Below are 15,607 nucleotides of genomic sequence, written 5' to 3'. Positions count from 1 at the left end.
TGACTGGAAATACCATATGGCTTTCTATAGGTATATCAGGAATAAAAGAATGATAAGAGTTAGAACAGGGCCAATCAAGGATAGTAGTGGGAAGTTGTGTGCGGAATCAGAGGAGATAGGGGAAGCGTTAAATGAATATTTTTCGTCAGTATTTACAGTAGAGAAAGAAAATGTTGCCGAGGAGATTACTGAGATACAGCCTACTAGGCTAGATGGGATTGAGATTCACAAGGAGGAGGTGTTAGCAATTTTGGAAAGAGTGAAAATAGATAAGTCCCCTGGGCCAGATGGGATTTATCCTAGGATTCTCTGGGAAGCCAGGGAGGAGATTGCAGAGCCGTTGTTGTTGATCTTTATGTCGTCATTGTCGACAGGAGTAGTGCCGGAGGACTGGAGGATAGCAAATGTTGTCCCCTTGTTCAAGAAGGGGAGTAGAGACAGCCCTGGTAATTATAGACCTGTGAGCCTTACTTCGGTTGTGGGTAAAATGTTGGAAAGGGTTATAAGAGATAGGATTTATAATCATCTTGAAAAGAATAAGTTCATTGGCGATAGTCAGCACGGTTTTGTGAAAGGTAGGTCGTGCCTCACAAACCTTATTGAGTTTTTCGAGAAGGTGACCAAACAGGTGGATGAGGGTAAAGCCGTGGATGTGGTGTATATGGATTTCAGTAAGGCGTTTGATAAGGTTCCCCACGGTAGGCTATTGCAGAAAATACGGAAGTATGGGGTTGAAGGTGATTTAGAGCTTTGGATCAGAAATTGGCTAGCTGAAAGAAGACAGAGGGTGGTGGTTGATGGCAAATGTTCATCCTGGAGTTTAGTTACTAGTGGTGTACCGCAAGGTTCTGTTTTGGGGACACTGCTGTTTGTCATTTTTATAAATGACCTGGATGAAGGTGTAGAAGGGTGGGTTAGTAAATTTGCGGATGACACGAAGGTCGGTGGAGTTGTGGATAGTGTTGAAGGGTGTTGTCGGGTACAGAGGGACATAGATAGGCTGCAGAGCTGGGCTGAGAGATGGCAAATGGAGTTTAATGCGGAGAAGTGTGAGGTGATTCACTTTGGAAGGAGTAACAGCAATACAGAGTACTGGGCTAATGGGAAGATTCTTGGTAGTGTAGATGAGCAGAGAGATCTTGGTGTCCAGGTACATAAATCCCTGAAAGTTGCTACCCAGGTTAATAGGGCTGTTAAGAAGGCATATGGTGTGTTAGCTTTTATTGGTAGGGGGATCGAGTTTCGGAGCCACGAGGTCATGATGCAGCTGTACAAAACTCTGGTGAGGCTGCACCTTGAGTATTGCGTGCAGTTCTGGTCACCGCATTATAGGAAGGATGTGGAAGCTTTGGAAAGGGTGCAGAGGAGATTTACTAGGATGTTGCCTGGTATGGAAGGAAGGTCTTACGAGGAAAGGCTGAGGGACTTGGGGTTGTTTTCGTTAGAGAGAAGGAGGAGGAGAGGTGACTTAATAGAGACATACAAGATAATCAGAGGGTTAGATAGGGTGGATAGTGAGAGTCTTTTTCCTCGGATGATGATGGCAAACACAAGGGGACATAGCTTTAAGTTGAGGGGTGAAAGATATAGGACAGATGTCAGAGGTAGTTTCTTTACGCAGAGAGTAGTAGGGGCGTGGAACGCCCTGCCTGCAACAGTAGTAGACTCGCCAACTTTAAGGGCATTTAAGTGGTCATTGGATAGACATATGGATGAAAATGGAATAGTGTAGGTCAGATGATCGGCGCAACATCGAGGGCCGAAGGGCCTGTACTGCGCTGTAATGTTCTAATGTTTTGTAAGGATTCCAGAGGGGATATGGAGTAGTTAAAAAGCCTGATAAAGTTGGCAGTTGGGCAGGGATACTGGGTAGTTTAGGGAAAGTAGTGAGCAGTTGGGGTAGGAATGTCGTGATGACTTGCTGTGATAATGTAAAGTGAACACCTGTGATGGCAGTGTAGCAATTGCAGAGTGAGTACTTCATCTTTGGGTGGAGGATAGTGAGAATGGGAGCAGGGAGTAGCCAGAGTGAAAGTTGAGCAGTGAATATTTGTGGCCCTATGGGAAGTGAACAGTCGGGTGCATGATCATTGGAGGACAATTGGTACTCAGATAGCAAGGAGTGCAGTGTAAAAAAAAAAGCTTCCTTGCAAACTGGACTTAGTTAGGTAACTAGAAAAGCTGTGATTAATTAGAATGCTTACAAGGTTTAACTAGCAACCAGTTTGTGTTTACCAGAGAAGCTTTCAAAGCTCAAATTATTTGACAGTTGGAGGAAAGACTCTTTCCATCCCCTTTCGATCTCTGAACTAAAAACTAAGCAGTCATACGAAACTTTTTACAGCTTATTTTCACATTCAAAGAAACCCAAAAATCCTTTCTCACCATAAAGAGATTTAAGGCTGTAGCTGTGAAGTAGCTAACATAGGAAAAGGAATAGGTCATTTAGTGTCTCGAGCCTGTTCTACCAGTCAATGAGATCATGGCTGATAAACAGTATATGGAGTTAGGTTGCCTATGTCCCACATCCCTTAATACCCTTGTTTAACAAAAATCTAAATCTCAGTTTTAAAATCAATAACTGATCTAGCATCAAATGCCATTTGCAAAAGAGAGTTCCAAACTTCGACCATCCTTTGCGTGAAGTGGTGTCTCCTAATTTCACTCCTGAAAGATCTGGCTCTAATTTTTTGACAATGCCCCCTAGTCCTAGTCTCCCCAAACAACAGAAATAGTTTCTTCCAATCTATCGTAACAGTTCTCCTTAACGTCTTAAAAACTTCGATCAAATCACTCCTTAGCTTTCTGTTTAGGCTGTTTTACTGGTTGGGATTGTTGGAGGAGGAGGTCATGTGATGGAACCTCCAGAAATACATTCGAATAGAGTTGGCAACCCCAGAATCAGCCTGCCACTCACATCACAGAGAAATTCTACATATGCTCATACCATATCATCTCCCATTGTCCACTGCAAGTCAAATGATTTAATAGTTTAAAAAGATACAAGTGCTATATCATGTAATGCACAAGGTATTAATAAGGTAAATCGGTGTCCCTTTCAGGCTACAAAGTTTAATTGCTGTTAAGTAAATAGAGGTCAAACAGGGTTTAATTCCTCTTTGGCAGGAAAGTGCAGATTGCAAGCTCGTTGCAAATTTCTAGCCTTTATTGAAAAAATCTAATTACTATGATCAATCACAGACTGCAGATATTCTGTCTCCTGTGTAAATAAGGTATTTTCTGTTGCTGGGAGAATTTCTCTCTACAAATGCAAATAACGGGCCTTCTTTTTCATCAATACTTTTTTGACATATGACAGAAGTTTGTGTTTAGATAGGTGTGAAAAACATTTGTCAAATATAACTATATATAATATATGTATTATAGTTATGATCCTATAGTTTTTTTCCAGGAAGTATGTGATGTGCCTTTAAGGCTGGAAAACAATCAGTGCTGCTTTAAGGCAGCAATCTCCAGGGATTGTGATTCGAAGAGTGCATTCTAGTTGCCGCGGGATACAGCCACTCAGATACTGAGGATCAAGGGATACAATGTTGCCGACTGACATTTGAAACTAGCTGAAAAACTGACTTTTGAGACACAGTTAACAGACAGAGACAGATAGCTGGACCAGCATGAATGGAACAGAGATCTCTGATAATTTAAATTGAAGGAAGGTGAATTTTAGACTGATCACTTTTTCACCCCTCAAGATTCTAAAGCCAAATTGATTCATTGACGTGTTTGCGAGTTGTTGATCGGCTGAGGTCATTGCTGGATGAAAGAGAAGTTGAAGTTTTGGATGTTGGACTTTTTTTTTATCCCCATCGGATGGCTGCAAGGACTTCAAGCAACCTTAGACTGTTCCACAATGCAAGATTCCACTTTGGCAGGAGCATAAATCTGCAAGGACACTAATTTTTCTATTTTAAATGTTGTTGCTATCTTAATAGTGTTTAAGAATTTAGATTTTCCAATTAAACAGTTACTTTGTTGATCTAAAGACACCTGCTTTGGTTCACCTCATTCAGGGGTTAATAGATGGTTCAATTTGGCTGTGGTTTTCTTTAATTTGGAAAGTTTAAAGTGATATGTTATGCAATCTGTGGAGGGACGGGACTGAATCAACAGTGCGTTTCTCCCACCGCAATCAGAATCATATATTTTGATTGGGGGCTGTGTCTTGAGCGGTCGGTCATAACAATATACACACACATCGTAAGCCTATCATAACATTGAATAATTACTAACACATCACATCACAAATATTCAAGGGATGTGGGCTACACTGGCAAAGCTGGCATTTATTGTCCATGCCTAAAGATGATTTAAGCCCGGTTTTGATATAATTGAGTGGTTCACTAGGTCACTTCACAGGGCAGTTATCAAACATGCGTGCGTAGAACCGTAAGCACATATACCCCAGACTGGGTAAGGATTGTTTCCTTGAGTTGAGTTTGGTTTTTAATGACAATTTGACAGCTTCATGATCACATTTACTGATCCCAATAGTATCCTTTTTCTTTCACCTCTAGATTCAATTTCTGCTCACCGTTTCCTGACCACCATAAACTCCAAATCTTTCTCCTAGCCTACAAATCTCTCCAATGCCTTGCTCCAACCTATCCCTGCAACCTTCTCCTGTTTGATATCTAGTTTAGAGATACAGCACTGAAACAGGCCCTTCGGCCCACTGAGTCTGTGCCGACCATCAACCACCCATTTATACTAATCCTACACTAATTCCATATTCCTACCACATCCCCACCTGTCCCTATATTTCCCTACCACCTACCTATACTAGGGGCAATTTATAATGGCCAATTAACCTATCAACCAGCAAGTCTTTGACATCTCTGCTCTCCTCCATACTCTTCCACTCCATCTTCAGTGGCAGAGCCAAATCCTCACTCACATGCATGTGCCTCTCTACCTTCTTTCCCTCTGCTTTCAAAAAATAGATCTTTTTGACCAAGTTTTTGGTCATTTATCCTAACTCTCTCACTAAGCCTATGGATCAGGATGGAATACTTTCCTATATCAAAGGCACAGATAGTTGATGTTGCCTGTCCTGACACTTTGCAGCTGAGAAAGAGCTGATGCACTTTCTACTCTCAGATCCAGCATCAGCACCTCCTGTAGATGGCCACCAGGAAGCTAAAAATATGTTTTAACAAGTGAAACTTCAAAGAGCATTCAGTAACTATATCCTCCAAAAGAGAATTAAAGATTCGTAAATAATAATAACCAAAGCAAAAAAATTAGAAAAATTAAACTCTTCACAAATGTATGTATATCTCTGGAACACAGATTCTGTTTTTCAGCAATACTTCCCCACACAAAATCTTCTTACCCATGCTAGCAGCATTCATTATGACAGCTTTATGATAGTCAAAAGCCTGTTGCTACGTTACGTGGTATAAAATACTCCTTGCCAACAAAATACTCAAATACTAACGTGACGGTGAATGGAATATTACAGTCCATTTATTACTGAGGCTATTATTGGCTTCTATTACTCAAACTGTTTTTCAATAAAATTGCTGAAATACTATGACAAGTGAAAGGGATCACCTGTTGATACATGGAGGTATCTTCCATAGTCTGTCATTCTTCTTTTCCCTAATAATATGAAGCAGCTGAAACATGGAATAATTAAAGGCATTGTGTGGCAGACACACAGGAAAGCTAGTGCCAGAAATACTTAATTAAGCACGACTGATGTCCATTTGTGCCATAGAAGAGGATTTATAGGGATTACTCTGTCCATAACTAAAAATATATTATTAACTGATTATAAAACTCTGACTTGCAGATGAACTGTACCAGGCCAGAAATGGATTTCTGCAGATATGAAATAAAAGTTAGGATGCACTGAAAAGTTTCAGATGGATTTTGATGAAGTTTTAGGTCCGTTGTGACCTGGACAAGCAAAGCCTGCTACAACTATCAGCATACGAACATACATACATACACTCGGCCCCTCAAGCCTGCTCTGCCATTCAACAAGATTATGGCTGATCTGATGGTAACCTCAACCCCACATTCCCGCCTACTCCGAATAACACAGAAACATAGAAAATAGGAGTAGGCCATTCTGCCCTTCGAGCCTGCTCCGCCATTCATTATGATCATGGCTGATCATCCAACTCAGTAACTTCCCCGTTTTCCCCCCATATCCTTTGATCCCTTTAAACCCAAGAGCTATATCTAACTCCTTCTTGAAAACATAGAATGTTTTGGCCTCAACTGCTTTCTGTGGTAGCGAATTCCACAGGCTCACCACTCTCTGGGTGAAGAGATTTCTTCTCATCTCAGTCCTGAAAGGTTTACCCGGTACCCTCAGACTATGACCCCTGGTTCTGGACTCCCTCACCATCGGGAACATCCTTCCTGCATCTCCCCTGTCAAGTCCTGTTAGAATTTTATAGTTTCTAAGAGATCCCCCCTCACTCTTCTGAACTCCAGCGAATATAATCCTAACCGACTCAATCTCTCCTCATACGTCAGTCCTGCCATCCCAGGAATCAGTCTGGTAAACCTTTGCTGCAGTCCCTCTATAGTAAGAACACCCTTCCTCAGATAGGGAGACCAAAACTGCACACAATATTCCAGGTGTGGCCTCACCAAGGCCCTGTATAATTGCAGTAAGACATCCTTGCTCCTGTATTCGAATCCTCTCGCTATGAAGGTCAACATACCATTTGCCCTTTTTACCGCCTGTTGCACCTGCATGCTTACCTTCAGCGACTGGTGTACGAGAACACCCAGGTCTCGTTGCATATTCCCCTCTCTCATGTATAGCCATTCAGATAATAATCTGCCTTCCTATTTTTGCTACCAAAGTGGATAACCTCACATTTATCCACATTATCGTCTGCCATGCATTAGCCCACTCACTCGACTTGTCCAAATCACCCTGAAGCCTCTCTGCATCCTCCTCACAACTCACCCTCCCACCCAGTTTTGTGACATCTGCAAATTTGGAGATATTACATTTAGTTCCCTCATCTAAATCATTAATATATATTGTGAATAGCTGGAGTCCTAGCACCGATCCCTGTGGTACCCCACTAGTCACTGCCTGCCATTCGGAAAAAGACCCATTTATTCCTACTCTTTGTTTTCTATCTGCCAACCAATTTTCTATCCATCGCAATACACTACCCCCAATCCCATGTGCTTTAATTTTACATGCTAACCTCTTATGTGGGACTTTGTCGAAAGTCTTCTGAAAGTCCAAATAAACCACATCCACTGGCTCCCCCTCATCAACTCTGCTAGTCACATCCTCGAAGAATTCTAGAAGATTTGTCAAGCATGATTTCCCTTTCGTAAATCCGTGCTGACTCTGTCCGATTCTACCACTGTTCTCCAAGTGCTCTGCTATAAAATCTTTTACAATGGACTCTAGAATTTTCCCCACTACCGATGTCAGGCTGACTGGTCTATAATTCCCTGCTTTCTCTCTACTTCCCTTTTTAAATAGTAGGGTTACACTAGCTACCCGCCAATCTGTAGGAACTGTTCCAGAGTCTATAGAAGCTTGGAACATGACCACCAATGCATCCACTATTTCTAGGGCCACTTCCATGAATATGATCAGGCCCTGGGGATTTATCAGCCTTCAATCCCATCAATTTCCCCAACACCATTTCTCTACTAATACTGATTTCCTTCAGTTCCTCCCTCTCACTAAACTCTGTGTTCCCCAACATTTCTGGTATGTTATTTGTGTCCTTCTTTGCGAAGGCAGAACCAAGTATGCATTGAGTTGGTCAGCCATTTCTTTGTTCCCCATAATAAATTCCCCTGTTTCTGACTTCACCAATCTTTTTCTCTTCACATACCTAGAGAAACTTTACAGTCAGTTTTTATGTTCCCCGCAAGCTTACTCTTGTACTCTATTTTCCCCTTCTTAATCAATCCCTTGGTGCTCCTTTGCTGAATTCTAAACTGCTCCCAATCTTCAGGTCTGTTGTTTTTTCTGGCGAATTTGTAAGCTTCTTCCTTGGATCTAATGCTATCTCTAATTTCCCTTGTAAGCCATGGTTTGGCTACCATTCCCGTTTTACTTCTGCACCAGACAAGAATAAACAATTGTTGCAGTTCATCCAAGCGCTCTTTGAATGTTTGCCATTGCCTATCCACCGTCATTCCTTTAAGTAACGTTTCCCAATCCATCATAGTCAACTCGTGCCTCATACCTTCGTAGATTCCTTTATTAAGATTCAGGACCCTAGTCTCAGAATCAACTACGTCACTCTCCATCTTGATGAAGAATTCTATCATATTATGGTCACTCATCCCCAAGGGGTCTCGCACCACTAGATTGTCAATTATTCCTCTCTCATTACACAATACCCAGTCTAGGATGGCTTGTTCTCTAGTTGGTTCCTCAACGTATTGGTCCAGAAAACCATCCCATATACACTCCATGAATTCCTCCTCTACGGTATTGTGACTAATTTGATTAGCCCAATCTATATGCAGATTAAAATCACCCATAATTACAGATCTTCCTTTATCGCATGCATCTCTAACTTCCTGTTTAATGCCATTCCCAACATCACCACTACAGCTTGGGGGTCTATATACAACCCCTAAACTAACATTATTTTCCCCTTAGTGTTTCGCAGCTCTACCCATACAGATTCGACATCATCAGAGCTAATATCTTTCCTCACTATTGCGTTAATTTTCTCTTTAACCAGCAATGCAACTCCACCGCCTTTTACCTTTTGTCTGTCGTTCCTAGATACTGAATACCCCTGGATGTTCATTTCCCATCCCTGGTCACTTTGCAGTCATGTCTCTGTAATCCCGACTATATCATAACCATTTACATCTATTTGCGCGATTAATTCATCCACTTTATTGCGAATGCTCCGCGCATTAAGGCACAAAACCTTAAGGCTTGTCTTTTTAATATTACCTGTCACCTTCCCACTATTTTTCACTGTGGCCGTTTGATTCGAGCCCTTGATTTCTCTGCCTATCACTTTTCTTATTCCCCTTACTGTCTTGTGTTCTTGTCCTTGATCTCCCCCTCCTCTGACTCCTTGCAAAGGTTCCCATCCCCCTGCCATTTTAGTTTAACCCCTCCCCAACCACTATAGCAAATACTCCCCCAGGATATCAGTCCCTGGTCCTGCCCAGGTGTAACCCATCCAGTTTGTACTGGTCCCACCTCCACCAGAATGGGTCCCAATGTCCCAGGATTCTAAAACCTCCCCCTCACACCATCTCTTCAGCCACCTATTCATCCGATATATCCTGCGATTTCTACTCTGACTGGCACGTGGCACTGGTAGTAATCCTGAGATCACTACCCTTTGAGGTCGTACTTTTCAACTTACTTCCTAACTCCCTATATTCTGCTTTAAGGACCTCAACCCTTTTTTTACCTACGTCGTTTGTACCAATGTGTACCACGACCACTGGCTATTCGCCCTCCCCTTCAGAATGGCCTGTCACCGCTGAGACATCCTGGACCCTAGCACCAGGGAGGCAACATACCATCCTGGAGTCTCTTTTGCGGCCACAGAAACGCCCATCTATTCCCCTTACAATTGAATCCCCTCTAACTATTGCATTCCCACTTTTTACTCCTCCCCCGTGCAGTACAGCCAACCGTGGTGCCATGAATCAGGCTGTTGCTACTTTCCCGAGAGGCCATTCCCCCTGACAGTATCCAAAGCAGTAAGATCTGTTTTGCAGGGGAATAGCCACAGGAGATTCCTGCACTGCCTGCCTAGTCCTCTTGCTCTGCCTGGTGGTCACCCATTCCCTTTCTGCCTGTGGAGTCTGAGCCTGTGGTGTGACCACCTCTCTATAGGTGCTATCCACAATACTCTCCGTCTCATGGATGCTCCACAGTGTTCCCAGCTGCCGCTCCAGCTCTAAAACCCGGACTTCCAGGAGTTGCAGCCAGAGACACTTCCTGCACACATACTGGTCCTGGGCACTGGAATTGTTCCCGGCTTCCCACATAGAGCAGGAGAAGCACACCACGGCTTTTGGCTCTCCTGCCACGACTTAACCCTTTAAATTAAACCTTTTGGAAGATGCTTAATATCAGTTACTCTGGGGCCCTTCTTCCCTGGGCCTTGTTACTACAGAACTCCCTAAAAAAACACTACTTACTTTATATGAAAACAAACTGTAGACCTTTCTTTCCTTAGTTACTAAGCCAGCTATTTACAGCTATTCCCTAACAGCAGTTCCTCATCAACCAATCACCTTGCAGCTTTCCTGTGATGTCACTGTTGACTTTTTTTTTCAAACTCCTGCGCGCCTGGACTGCTCTCCCAGAAGGTAAGAGACTGGGCCTCGATCCTCGGGTTCGACTTATAGGCTCCGCTCTCGGCGTTCTCCCCACAGCTCCACTCCGCTCCCGGAAGGTAACCTTTCACCCCTTTGCTTATCAATAATCTACCTCTGCCTTAAAGATATTCAAAGACTGTGCTTCCACTGCCTTTTGAGGAAGAGAATTCCAAAGACTTACGACCCTCTGATAAAAATGTTCTCCTCGTCTCTGTCTTAAGCGGGCAACCCCTTATTCTTAAACAGTGACCCCTAGTTCTAGATTCTCCTACAAGAAGAAACAACCTTCCCACATCCTCCCTGTCAAGACCCCTCAGGATCTTATATGCTTCAGTTATGTCGTCTCTTATTCATCTAAACTCCAGCAGATACAAGCCTAGCCTGTCCAATCTTTCCTCATAAGTCAACCCGCCCATTCCAGGTATTATTGTAGTAAACCTTCTCCGAACTGCATCCAACACATTTACATACTTCCTTAAATAAGGAGACCAATACTGTACACAGTAATCCAGATGTGGTCTCACCAATGCCCTGTATTACTGTATAGCCTTTTCTAGCACACAAGGAAAAAAACTAGGTCTGTTCTGTACAATGCAGCTTTCCTACACAAGGTGCTCACGTCTTTACTTCTGCCTTTGTTTTCTTGTTGGACTCTCCTGAGTTTCCTCTGTAGTGACTACGTCCTCTGCTGCCATTCAAGATTTGGGGCTTGCATGTATCATTGACAAAACCTTGACAAAAAGAAACAAGGCAGAGAGCATACTACAATGAATATAATAAAAGTGGAGGGAACTAGAGAAAGAAATCAAGTGGCAGGAAGAGAGAGGTTGGAAGAAAGCTTTCAATCCTGTGCCTGCACAACATTTTGAAGTGATTTATGACTTTAACCCCTTATAGGGACTAAACCAAATCAGGCGTACATCCCTGTGAATCTCCCTTAATCTAGTTTAAAGCAGACAAATTCTTATAGACACTTATTTCGGTCCAAAGAATTGAACTAGTTTTCCCTCAAAGAAAGAAAACTAACAGAGAATATTACCATCTTTCGTATAGCCTATTTTTAATAATTACGGTGAAGTCATAAATATCCCAGTTATTATAAGGGTCTGGGAAACTCTCTTCAATACGTATCTCTCCACTTAGAGACACAGGCTGGAATTTTACGCTGCCCCAGCAGGTCGGATGGTGGCATGGGGGCAGCGTAAAATTGAGCGGCAGGCTCCAGGAGGCATACCCACCCCGCTTCCGCCTCTGGACAAGTTTACGGCGTCGGGCGGTGGATGGGAAACGGCCCGTCCGAGGCCAATCAAGACACTTAAGTGGCCACTTAACGACCACTTAAGGGCCCTCGCCTGTCGTGTCGTGTCTCTCAACAAGATGCATTTCTCGTGCAGCTTCTGGAGCAACAGGGCATCTTGGGCAGTAACTTCCTGATTTACATATTTAACTGCACATCGGCAGTAACTGGAAGTTGCTGACAGATTTACACATTAAGATATTGAGGGAGTGGTTAGTGAAGCATATGGAATCTTAGGCTTCTTAAATAGAAGTATGAAGTACAAAAGCAGAGAAGTTATGCTGAACCTTTATAAAGCTCTAGTTAGTCCCAACTGGAGTATTGCGTACAATTCTGGTCACCACACTTCAGGAAGGATGTGAGGGTCCTTGAGAGGGTGCAGAGGAGATTTACCAGAATGTTTCCAGGGATGGGGGATTTTAGTTACAAGGTTAGGTTAGAAAAGCTGGGGTTGTTCTCCTTAGAACAAAGGAGATTTAACAGAGGTGTACAAAATTATTACAGGCTTAGGTAAGTTAGAGATGGAAAAACTGTTCCCATTAGCCAATGGTGCAAGGACTGGCGGACACAGTTTGAAGGTTTTGGGCAAGAGATGCAGGGGGAATATGAGGAAGAACTTTTTTTTTTAAACACAGCAGATGGTAATGACCTGGAACTCTCTGCCCACAAGGGTGGTGGAAGCAGAGACAATGATTTCAAAAGGAAATTGGATGGCCACTTGAAGGAAACAGACTTGCAGGGCTACAAGGATCCAGCAGGGGAGTGGGACTGTCTGGATAGCTCTGTGGAGAACTGGCATGGACTCAATGGACCGAATGGCCTCCTTCTGTGGCATAAATGACAATGACTGGAAGTAAGTTCTGTTAACCTCACCATTATTTCTACCGCAAATCCATCTTAACAGATTTTTATATTTTAGGCAGACAGGCAATCAGATTGATGATCTCTACTGGTTTTGTGAGAAATTGATTTGATCTTCCTAAAGTCCATAATCTTTAATTGGTTAAGTTTCTTTAAAAAAAAACTTTCAATGTGAATTTATCTTTACACTAAATACAATTTGGCTGTCTCTCTATTTTTTCAATCTTGAAATCAGATGAAAGGTTTACAGTGTGTTTTTGTTCCAGTATATTTGTAGAAACTTAATTTTTTTTAAACTAGTCCTTTGCAGAGAAATTAGACCCAATTATTTTTATTGTTCCCATTTTTCTGTGTTTTTTTGCTTGCCCAAGTTTCAGCCATTGCAAACATGATGTCCTGTTGGCTTTGATGGATTAAAGTATATTAGTGAAGAACTTTAAAGAAATTGTCCCTGTTTACATGTTTTTTTCTGCGTCTTCATTTACATCTACCACTATTATTGCGTTCAGCTAACCTTGCTGGCCCATAAATAGTGCCATAGCTGCTCCCTCTCCTGTCAGGGATTTGTTTGGTAGAAGACTTCAAATTTAATGGCTGAAGGAAGCTTTAATTTTATTTTGAAGTGTTGCTGTTTGTTTGAATGTGCTTCCAGTTTCTGCTCGTCCTAGAATGGTGTCTTGCTGGGCACAGAAAAAAATTTATTTCTTTTTAAAAATATTTTTCTTGGATGACTGTTCAATATTTGGGGCTGGACTTGGTGATGGCGACCAATTTTGACCTGAGCATCCTGCCCTCCTCTTCCCTTCAATCTTGCTGTGATCTGCCGTGTTTCGACTCTTTCCTGATCCCGATCCTTGCCTCCACTACACCCTCAAGTTTTCTTTGGTTACTACTTCTACCAAAACCAATCAGACTCCAACCACTCACCAACCATTTTGTTGGGTAAAATCCCATTATTATAAAATAGTGTATCCTCTGTCTCACCATGAACACCACCGTGGGAGATTGTCTAGTTTACTAAGATTTTAAAAAGAAAATGACTAATTTTGTTCCTGCCACAGTTTTAGCTTCCCCACATCACACATCGCTCCTCTGGTAGGATGAATTAAAGGACCACTTTCAGCTTTTCCCAGTACAATCCCTACACAGGCCAAGAAGTGTCGCTCCCTTGGATTTAATGATCTTCAGTGTCTCCCAACAGTGGCATGGCTAATGTAAGAGAGAATCATGGTGCAGAATCGTGTCCAATTTTGTGGCTGCCTCTCCCTCTGCTTGTTTACAGACTGAATATTGCTATATTTCACCTGTTTTGGTATTGTCATTCTAGATCATTTTCTACACAGTAGATTTTACTTTGGCTGACTGCTTGTGGGCATCAAATTCACATTATTAACAGCAATAAAAGCAATGAGTGATGTGGTTTGTAATCGTTTGAGTGCTAGAGAATTTGGATTTTTTTTTTTAACCTATTTCACATACTCATCACCTCTGTAGCTCTCAAGGCTTGACAGTAAGTGCAGCCTCCCCCACCCATAATTACACCATTTCTAATACCATTTCTTGCTCATCTATTTTCTGTGACAAGGTTATGTAATTGGATTCCAGTAATCAATCTACTGATGACGTCAGTGCTTCACAAACCTGGGTGCAAAGAGATCAATCATAGATGACTTAAAAAGAATGACCAGAGGTTGTTGAGCACATTATTGGCAGAGAGACAGATATCTATATCTATGTATATTAAAAGTCTCAGAAAGAACATGCACTTCCTGTGTCATAATTATGTTTTTATGTCGACATTCATAATGGGAAATTCAATGTGGACTTTTCATAATACATTAGAAAACTGTAGAAGTTTACACCACAGAAGGAGGCTATTCAGTCTATTGGATGCAAAGCTTGGGAACCAAAAAAAGTTTGGTTCATTTTTCAATTTTATTCATCAAAATCTGAAATATCCATAAACAAAGTCAAAGCAAGCCTATTTTGGAACCTGAAAAAAGTATTTTGGCTCATTAAACAATATATAGAACCTATATGGAACTATAGCCTTGTATCTTCCTTTGTTTCAAATATATATTCAAATTTCCCTTAAAAGATACAATGATCTCTGCCTCAACCACTTCCTGTAGTAAAGCATTCCTTCCTCAACAACCCGAGTCAAGAAATTTCTCCTAATTACTGAACTGATTCTCTTAGTGATCATTTCAAAATGATAAACCCTTGCCACGAACTCAACTATAGAAAATTCTTTCCCTGTTTATTCCATTAAAACCCTTCATAATTTTGAAAAAAGCTGCATTAAATCTCCTCTTAACCTTCCGTGCCCTTGTGGAAATAGTCCCAGCATCTTAAGTGTCTTCAATTAACAATATTTCCCCATTTCTCACATCATTCCACTGAATCTACCTTGTACGATCTTTAAACCTTGTATCAGCTTTAAAACTTTTCTCCCAATCTTCAGGCTAACAATATTCCTCAGCTTACACCTTCAGAACGGATTACCTGGTCATTTAACACATTTGCCACTCGTGGCAACTTGCCGTGCACAGATTAGTTGTCAACTTTTCTTATGTAACTGAGCTTCATATAAGGAAATTACCAACTACGAAACTGCTCGAGATGTTCTGAGGACATGAAAGGTATGACATAAATACAAGTTCTTTCTTTTTAAAGAGAACTATGAATCAAATGATTCTTAAATCAATATATTCTTATATTTAAGAAGAAAAAAAAAGGATTGTTCAGAGTTTGTTAACATGCCAAGTCTTAGGACCTTCAAGGAAGAAGTCTACTTAGTTTCACAGGTACAATGCATCAAAGGCCTAGGATTGGTGTAAAACCAACAAAAAAAATATCAGTTTTGTAAATCTGAGTCAATGTACTGACTCAAACAAACCAACATTTGAATTGCTGGTATTTTTCATACATCATTCCCTGACTGTTGAACCAGTTGAATATAAAATTCTAATTTTGGTAAAGCACAATCATGGGGAAAGAATGTGTGTTATAAATGACTAAACCATAAATTCATTCTCATAACAGGTTTATAAATAGCAAGCAGACAGAAATCATACTCCAAACTGACATGAAAAAGACACTATAAGACAGGTGTCGAACTGA

General features: G+C 41.5%; 1 protein-coding gene across 1 annotated transcript in view; it reads right to left on the bottom strand.

Moving 5' to 3' along the window:
• The window catches only part of msh3 (mutS homolog 3 (E. coli)), a 405,607-nt gene that overhangs the window by 126,603 nt on the left and 263,397 nt on the right, over positions 1-15,607 (bottom strand). The gene's annotated exons all lie outside the window — the stretch shown is intronic.

This window comes from Heterodontus francisci, chromosome 4 (genome assembly GCF_036365525.1).
Source record: "Heterodontus francisci isolate sHetFra1 chromosome 4, sHetFra1.hap1, whole genome shotgun sequence".
NCBI classification, from domain to species: Eukaryota; Metazoa; Chordata; class Chondrichthyes; order Heterodontiformes; family Heterodontidae; genus Heterodontus; species Heterodontus francisci.
Note: the sequence above shows the minus strand (reverse complement) of the source record. Positions and strands in the feature narration are given on the sequence as shown.